We start from the raw sequence: 7,123 nt of genomic DNA, 5'->3' as shown, positions 1-7,123 counted from the left end.
CCACTCTAAGCCCGCAATAACCAGACTGATGCTGGGTTAACACGCTCCAGCCCCACATGCTCCCTGCTGAGGCCCAGCAACTGTCTCTGAGTCTGGCCTCTGACCTCCCCTAAGATGCAAATGGGTGCAAACTGGCTAAAACAACCCTCGCCTGCCCTAACCGTAACCCGCACAGACTTGTGCTCGGCACACTGGAAAGCCAGTAAGTGCTTTTGGGGGGGTGCGTCTAACTGCCTCGCCTCTGGCACCTTCACGTCCAAAGTTACAGGCCAAGAAAAAGTGCCCCCGGGGTGCACTTCTGCTTCAACCCTCTATCCTGCAGGCCCTTGCTACGAGCAGTTACACATATGTACACGTCCTTTGCTACAGAGAGCAGCTCTGATGTTGCCGTCCCTCTGGTGGCCGCCGGGGACACCGCACCCTCTGACACTTAGAAAAATTGTGTGAAATCTTGCTACAAAGGCTACACATGTGATACTGTGGTATCCATGGAGTCTCTGGCTCTCTGTATCTCTCTGTCTCTGTGTGTGTGTGCGTGCGTGCTTAGACTTGGACTCCTCTGTATTGAAATTTGCAGCCGCACTTTTAGCAAGAGAAAAATAAATGAAAAAATAGAAAAAAGACAGTATAAAGACAACAAAGTAACAACAATAACAAATATGAGAACATTTGTCAAATAAACAAAGAAAAGACCATCGACTATCATTAAGTGTCAGTGTTGAGTCCAGTACTGAAGTGATAAAGGGACCAGTGTGAATTGAAGTCCAGGTGTGCATGTATGTATGTCTGTGTGTGTACTGTGTGTATGTCTACTGTGTGTATGTATGTGTACTGTGTGTGTGTATGTGTACTGTGTGTGTGTATGTGTGTATGTGTACTGTGTGTATCTATGTATGCGTACTGTATGTTTGCATGTATGTATGTATGTATGCATGTATGTATTGTGTGTGTGTGTGTGTGTGTGTGTGTGTGTGTGTGTCTCTCACTCACTCACACACACTCCCTCCCTAGGCCCAGTAACTGGCTCTGGGTCTGACCTTTGACCTCCATGGCTACAGGCCTCCACTCTAAGCCCCAATAACCAGGACTGAGGCTGGGATAACACCCTCCAGCACCCACATGCTCCCTGCTGAGGCCCAGCAACTGGCTCTGAGTCTGACCTCTGACCTCCAGGGCTCTCAGCCTGCTCCATAAGGCCCAAAAAGATGCAAATGGGTGCAAACTGGCTAAAACAACCCTCGCCTGGCCCTAACCGTAACCCGCACAGACTTGTGCTCGGCACCACTGGAAAGCCAGTAAGTGCTTTTGGGGGGGTGCGTCTAACTGCCTCGCCTCTGGCACCTTCACGTCAAAAGTTACAGGCCAGAGAAAAAGTGCCCCCGGGGTGCACTTCTGCTTCAACCCTCTATCCTGCAGGCCCTTGCTACGAGCAGTTACACATATGTACACGTCCTTTGCTACAGAGAGCAGCTCTGATGTTGCCGTCCCTCTGGTGGCCGCCGGGGACACCGCACCCTCTGACACTTAGAAAAATTGTGTGAAATCTTGCTACAAAGGCTACACATGTGATACTGTGTGTATCCATGGAGTCTCTGGCTCTCTGTATCTCTCTGTCTCTGTGTGTGTGTGCGTGCGTGCTTAGACTTGGACTCCTCTGTATTGAAATTTGCAGCCGCACTTTTAGCAAGAGAAAATAAATGAAAAAATAGAAAAAAGACAGTATAAAGACAACAAAGTAACAATAATAACAAATATGAGAACATTTGTCAAATAAACAAAGAAAAGACCATCGACTATCATTAAAGTGTCAGTGTTGAGTCCAGTACTGAAGTGATAAAGGGACCAGGTGTGAATTGAAGTCCAGGTGTGCATGTATGTATGTCTGTGTGTGTACTGTGTGTATGTCTACTGTGTGTATGTATGTGTACTGTGTGTGTGTATGTGTACTGTGTGTGTGTATGTGTGTATGTGTACTGTGTGTATCTATGTATGCGTACTGTATGTTTGCATGTATGTATGTATGTATGCATGTATGTATTGTGTGTGTGTGTGTGTGGGTGTGTGTGTGTGTGTGTGTGTGTCTCTCACTCACTCACACACACTCCCTCCCTAGGCCCAGTAACTGGCTCTGGGTCTGACCTTTGACCTCCATGGCTACAGGCCTCCACTCTAAGCCCCAATAACCAGGACTGAGGCTGGGTTAACACCCTCCAGCACCCACATGCTCCCTGCTGAGGCCCAGCAACTGGCTCTGAGTCTGGCCTCTGACCTCCAGGGCTCTCAGCCTGCTCCATAAGGCCCAAAAAGATGCAAATGGGTGCAAACTGGCTAAAACAACCCTCGCCTGGCCCTAACCGTAACCCGCACAGACTTGTGCTCGGCACCACTGGAAAGCCAGTAAGTGCTTTTGGGGGGGTGCGTCTAACTGCCTCGCCTCTGGCACCTTCACGTCAAAAGTTACAGGCCAGAGAAAAAGTGCCCCCGGGGTGCACTTCTGCTTCAACCCTCTATCCTGCAGGCCCTTGCTACGAGCAGTTACACATATGTACACGTCCTTTGCTACAGAGAGCAGCTCTGATGTTGCCGTCCCTCTGGTGGCCGCCGGGGACACCGCACCCTCTGACACTTAGAAAAATTGTGTGAAATCTTGCTACAAAGGCTACACATGTGATACTGTGTGTATCCATGGAGTCTCTGGCTCTCTGTATCTCTCTGTCTCTGTGTGTGTGTGCGTGCGTGCTTAGACTTGGACTCCTCTGTATTGAAATTTGCAGCCGCACTTTTAGCAAGAGAAAAATAAATGAAAAATAGAAAAAAGACAGTATAAAGACAACAAAGTAACAAAATAACAAATATGAGAACATTTGTCAAATAAACAAAGAAAAGACCATCGACTATCATTAAAGTGTCAGTGTTGAGTCCAGTACTGAAGTGATAAAGGGACCAGGTGTGAATTGAAGTCCAGGTGTGCATGTATGTATGTCTGTGTGTGTACTGTGTGTATGTCTACTGTGTGTATGTATGTGTACTGTGTGTGTGTATGTGTACTGTGTGTGTGTATGTGTGTATGTGTACTGTGTGTATCTATGTATGCGTACTGTATGTTTGCATGTATGTATGTATGTATGCATGTATGTATTGTGTGTGTGTGTGTGTGGGGTGTGTGTGTGTGTGTGTGTGTCTCTCACTCACTCACACACACTCCCTCCCTAGGCCCAGTAACTGGCTCTGGGTCTGACCTTTGACCTCCATGGCTACAGGCCTCCACTCTAAGCCCCAATAACCAGGACTGAGGCTGGGATAACACCCTCCAGCACCCACATGCTCCCTGCTGAGGCCCAGCAACTGGCTCTGAGTCTGACCTCTGACCTCCAGGGCTCTCAGCCTGCTCCATAAGGCCCAAAAAGATGCAAATGGGTGCAAACTGGCTAAAACAACCCTCGCCTGGCCCTAACCGTAACCCGCACAGACTTGTGCTCGGCACCACTGGAAAGCCAGTAAGTGCTTTTGGGGGGGTGCGTCTAACTGCCTCGCCTCTGGCACCTTCACGTCAAAAGTTACAGGCCAGAGAAAAAGTGCCCCCGGGTGCACTTCTGCTTCAACCCTCTATCCTGCAGGCCCTTGCTACGAGCAGTTACACATATGTACACGTCCTTTGCTACAGAGAGCAGCTCTGATGTTGCCGTCCCTCTGGTGGCCGCCGGGGACACCGCACCCTCTGACACTTAGAAAAATTGTGTGAAATCTTGCTACAAAGGCTACACATGTGATACTGTGTGTATCCATGGAGTCTCTGGCTCTCTGTATCTCTCTGTCTCTGTGTGTGTGTGCGTGCGTGCTTAGACTTGGACTCCTCTGTATTGAAATTTGCAGCCGCACTTTTAGCAAGAGAAAAATAAATGAAAAAATAGAAAAAAGACAGTATAAAGACAACAAAGTAACAATATAACAAATATGAGAACATTTGTCAAATAAACAAAGAAAAGACCATCGACTATCATTAAAGTGTCAGTGTTGAGTCCAGTACTGAAGTGATAAAGGGACCAGGTGTGAATTGAAGTCCAGGTGTGCATGTATGTATGTCTGTGTGTGTACTGTGTGTATGTCTACTGTGTGTATGTATGTGTACTGTGTGTGTGTATGTGTACTGTGTGTGTGTATGTGTGTATGTGTACTGTGTGTATCTATGTATGCGTACTGTATGTTTGCATGTATGTATGTATGTATGCATGTATGTATTGTGTGTGTGTGTGTGTGGGTGTGTGTGTGTGTGTGTGTGTCTCTCACTCACTCACACACACTCCCTCCCTAGGCCCAGTAACTGGCTCTGGGTCTGACCTTTGACCTCCATGGCTACAGGCCTCCACTCTAAGCCCCAATAACCAGGACTGAGGCTGGGTTAACACGCTCCAGCACCCACATGCTCCCTGCTGAGGCCCAGCAACTGGCTCTGAGTCTGGCCTCTGACCTCCAGGGCTCTCAGCCTGCTCCATAAGGCCCAAAAAGATGCAAATGGGTGCAAACTGGCTAAAACAACCCTCGCCTGGCCCTAACCGTAACCCGCACAGACTTGTGCTCGGCACCACTGGAAAGCCAGTAAGTGCTTTTGGGGGGGTGCGTCTAACTGCCTCGCCTCTGGCACCTTCACGTCAAAAGTTACAGGCCAGAGAAAAAGTGCCCCCGGGGTGCACTTCTGCTTCAACCCTCTATCCTGCAGGCCCTTGCTACGAGCAGTTACACATATGTACACGTCCTTTGCTACAGAGAGCAGCTCTGATGTTGCCGTCCCTCTGGTGGCCGCCGGGGACACCGCACCCTCTGACACTTAGAAAAATTGTGTGAAATCTTGCTACAAAGGCTACACATGTGATACTGTGTGTATCCATGGAGTCTCTGGCTCTCTGTATCTCTCTGTCTCTGTGTGTGTGTGCGTGCGTGCTTAGACTTGGACTCCTCTGTATTGAAATTTGCAGCCGCACTTTTAGCAAGAGAAAAATAAATGAAAAAATAGAAAAAAGACAGTATAAAGACAACAAAGTAACAACAATAACAAATATGAGAACATTTGTCAAATAAACAAAGAAAAGACCATCGACTATCATTAAAGTGTCAGTGTTGAGTCCAGTACTGAAGTGATAAAGGGACCAGGTGTGAATTGAAGTCCAGGTGTGCATGTATGTATGTCTGTGTGTGTACTGTGTGTATGTCTACTGTGTGTATGTATGTGTACTGTGTGTGTGTATGTGTACTGTGTGTGTGTATGTGTGTATGTGTACTGTGTGTATCTATGTATGCGTACTGTATGTTTGCATGTATGTATGTATGTATGCATGTATGTATTGTGTGTGTGTGTGTGTGTGTGTGTGTGTGTGTGTGTGTGTCTCTCACTCACTCACACACACTCCCTCCCTAGGCCCAGTAACTGGCTCTGGGTCTGACCTTTGACCTCCATGGCTACAGGCCTCCACTCTAAGCCCCAATAACCAGGACTGAGGCTGGGTTAACACCCTCCAGCACCCACATGCTCCCTGCTGAGGCCCAGCAACTGGCTCTGAGTCTGGCCTCTGACCTCCAGGGCTCTCAGCCTGCTCCATAAGGCCCAAAAAGATGCAAATGGGTGCAAACTGGCTAAAACAACCCTCGCCTGGCCCTAACCGTAACCCGCACAGACTTGTGCTCGGCACCACTGGAAAGCCAGTAAGTGCTTTTGGGGGGGTGCGTCTAACTGCCTCGCCTCTGGCACCTTCACGTCAAAAGTTACAGGCCAGAGAAAAAGTGCCCCCGGGGTGCACTTCTGCTTCAACCCTCTATCCTGCAGGCCCTTGCTACGAGCAGTTACACATATGTACACGTCCTTTGCTACAGAGAGCAGCTCTGATGTTGCCGTCCCTCTGGTGGCCGCCGGGGACACCGCACCCTCTGACACTTAGAAAAATTGTGTGAAATCTTGCTACAAAGGCTACACATGTGATACTGTGTGTATCCATGGAGTCTCTGGCTCTCTGTATCTCTCTGTCTCTGTGTGTGTGTGCGTGCGTGCTTAGACTTGGACTCCTCTGTATTGAAATTTGCAGCCGCACTTTTAGCAAGAGAAAAATAAATGAAAAAATAGAAAAAAGACAGTATAAAGACAACAAAGTAACAATAATAACAAATATGAGAACATTTGTCAAATAAACAAAGAAAAGACCATCGACTATCATTAAAGTGTCAGTGTTGAGTCCAGTACTGAAGTGATAAAGGGACCAGGTGTGAATTGAAGTCCAGGTGTGCATGTATGTATGTCTGTGTGTGTACTGTGTGTATGTCTACTGTGTGTATGTATGTGTACTGTGTGTGTGTATGTGTACTGTGTGTGTGTATGTGTGTATGTGTACTGTGTGTATCTATGTATGCGTACTGTATGTTTGCATGTATGTATGTATGTATGCATGTATGTATTGTGTGTGTGTGTGTGTGTGTGTGTGTGTGTGTGTGTGTGGGTGTGTGTGTGTGTGTGCACAACGGCAATGACGGCGTTTCTTACATGTGCACGCTGAAGCAAATATATGCAAAGTATTATTTTGTGACTGGTCACTGGTGCCTTAATCAGAGTACATATGTGTTGACTTTCTCTGATTAAGGGGGGGGAAAAAGAATCTTCCTTTGTGCTTTTAACTGGGGTTATTTCTGATATAAACTCATCTCATTTTAACCCAGGAAGAGCGCGCCTTTGGCGGGGACAGCTGCTGCCAATTCCCCCCTCTCCCACCTGTCCCTCTCTCCGGTCCCTCGCGGTTCATTTTACCCCAGGAAGAGCGCGCCTTGAGCGGGCAGACCTGCTGCAAACTCGCGCGCTGCCTCCGGTCCTAGTCTCCGTTATCTCCCCCCCCCCCCCCCCCCCTCTCTCCCCCCCCACCACCACCTCTACTTTACCGCGGTGAGGACGCGCCGTCAGCGGTCCGAGCTCTGCCAGTCCAGCCCAGCCCCCCCCCCCCAGACTCCCACAGCCCCAGTCCCAACCCTCCAGAACCTTGCGCACCGGGCGAACCTGTGTACCCGAACTTAAGCACCCCCCCTCGGACTAAACCCCCCATCCGCACCCGCCAAAGCTCCGTGCCCCTGGTAACCTAAATCAAGTTTC

Source organism: Etheostoma spectabile, unplaced genomic scaffold, assembly GCF_008692095.1.
Source record: "Etheostoma spectabile isolate EspeVRDwgs_2016 unplaced genomic scaffold, UIUC_Espe_1.0 scaffold00005820, whole genome shotgun sequence".
In the NCBI taxonomy this organism is placed as follows: domain Eukaryota; kingdom Metazoa; phylum Chordata; class Actinopteri; order Perciformes; family Percidae; genus Etheostoma; species Etheostoma spectabile.
Note: the sequence above shows the minus strand (reverse complement) of the source record.